The 1,958-nt window shown below is 46.9% G+C and overlaps 1 pseudogene across 1 annotated transcript; it reads right to left on the minus strand.

Annotated features, from left to right (window-relative positions):
- Positions 1–341: 341 nt before the first annotated feature.
- Positions 342–1,698, minus strand: LOC149567402 (transcription factor MYB73 pseudogene; annotated as a pseudogene). Its single transcript, XR_016362410.1, has one exon. The product of XR_016362410.1 is annotated as a transcription factor MYB73 pseudogene (transcript).
- Between the last annotated feature and the right edge of the window lie 260 nt (positions 1,699–1,958).

The following is a 1,958-nucleotide window of genomic DNA, read 5'->3' on the forward strand; positions in this document are numbered from 1 at the left end:
TCATTTTGAATTTTCGGTTTTGCTTAAGAAAATCAGCAAAATTGGCAAGACATGGAGAAGAAAAAAGAAAATGGAATGAAAATTACAAACTCTTTCTCCGGCACCGATTCAAGCTGCAGCTGGATCTGCAACAGTTACAGATTTAAATTGATTTGTAATTTAAAAAGCTGTTTACCATGAGAGAAACAGGAAAAAATCAAGCAACTGCGGCGGCCCCACTCCATGGGATTTTGAAAATATTCTAACTCTTCCCAAAAAGCTTAATTTGATACAATAGCATGCTCAAAAAATCAACAGAAAAATATCACTGCAGATTTAAAAGATTTAGATATCACCTCAGATTTTAAAAATTTAGCAAATATAACTTCATCATCGAGAATGAAGATGCTGCTTTTGATTTATTTAGGGTATTCTTCGCTTTTGCTCAGAGGAAGTCAGGAAATATATTCTCAGTTACCTTTCGTCTTGAAATCTCTACACTTTGCCTTAACACTGCGCTTCCTGTCAAAAAGGGGGGAACAAAAAAACATGGACAGAAAGAAAGATTGCATTTGCATTTGCAGTTGTATTGTATTACCATTATTATTTGCTCGCTGCTTTGCTTTGCTACTCAAGTCTGCCAATAGCAGCGGTTCGCTAGAAATTCAAAACAGAAGACGCCGCGGAACAATTCGATGGAGGATTTGCAGGGAAAGAAGTATTATTGAAGCGCTGCTGCTTCAAAGCGGCCATGTAATTACGCACCTCCTCTGCAACCATCTCCTGCATTACGGCCAAAAACTCCGCGGAATTTACAGCGGCGTGTGACCGGGGGCTCAGAATCGGCGCCAGAGTCTGCGACAGCGCGTTGTTGATCGCAGAGCTTATCCATTCCATGGCCTCCTGAGCCTTAACGTAGCCGGAGGGAGCAGGGGAGTCGACGGTCACATGGCAGGGAGGAAGAACAGGTGGCGAAGTCGAGGGTTTCAAAGGAGAAACACCTTGCCCTGTGCCGGGAGGCGAAAGGCTGAGAAAAGTTTGCGGATCGCAGGGCTTATTTAAATCCGCGACACTAGTATTTACCGCTGCAACGCGAGGCAGAGGCCTGTAAACAGTAGAAGAATCCGATCCATATGGCGAAGAAGGCTTTAGGATCTTCTTCGCCTGTCCTGAATCCTCATCTTCCAGGCACCGCTTTCGATCGCCTCCTTCCTCCTCCGAGCTAACGGCGGCGTTGCTCAAGCAACGTCTCCGGAGCGTCGAATTCCAGTGATTTTTGATCGCATTGTCGGTTCGTCCAGACAACAGTCTCGCAATCGTGGCCCATTTGTTACCGTGCAGCGCGTGAGCTTTGATAATGGCGGCATCTTCTTCAGGAGTGAAAGATCGGTGCTCCACCTGAGGGCTCAGCTGATTGCACCACCGCAACCTACAGGATTTCCCTGATCTTCCAGGAATCGCCTTGCTTATAAGCGACCAGTTCCTAGGCCCGTATTTCTGCACATACTGCTGCAATGCCGCATCTTCTTCGGGGCTCCAGGGGCCTTTAATTCTGTCAATCTCTTCGCTGTTTCTCGCCGACGCCATTAAAGGACCTCAAAACAACATTCTGTAGCAGCTAAAACTACAAAAATTAGGGTTTCCAACAAAAAAACATCAGATTTACCCAGAAAGAGTCCCTCTGTTTTTTGCCTCCATCCCTCTCTGTACAACAGAGAGAAGGGGAAAACTGGACTTATTGATTCGAATCCGGTCACCGGCGCCACCTGTCACCCGACCGGCCCAACCAGTCGGCCTTCGCAGCTGTGTCCAAGGACACGTGTCCTTCCTGCCTTCGTATTTGACCGGGCCAGGCTGGCCTCCTGGGCGCGCCGATTTTGACCGAGCCTTTCCTGCCATAAAAATATGTTAAAACTTGATTTCTGCTGAGCTGGCGAAAGCGACAGGTTATTATAAACCGTCGGACTCTCCACGCTTTC

This window comes from Cupressus sempervirens, chromosome 3 (assembly GCF_028749045.1).
Source record: "Cupressus sempervirens isolate cs-2001-9-10 chromosome 3, ASM2874904v1, whole genome shotgun sequence".
Classification (NCBI taxonomy): Eukaryota; Viridiplantae; Streptophyta; class Pinopsida; order Cupressales; family Cupressaceae; genus Cupressus; species Cupressus sempervirens.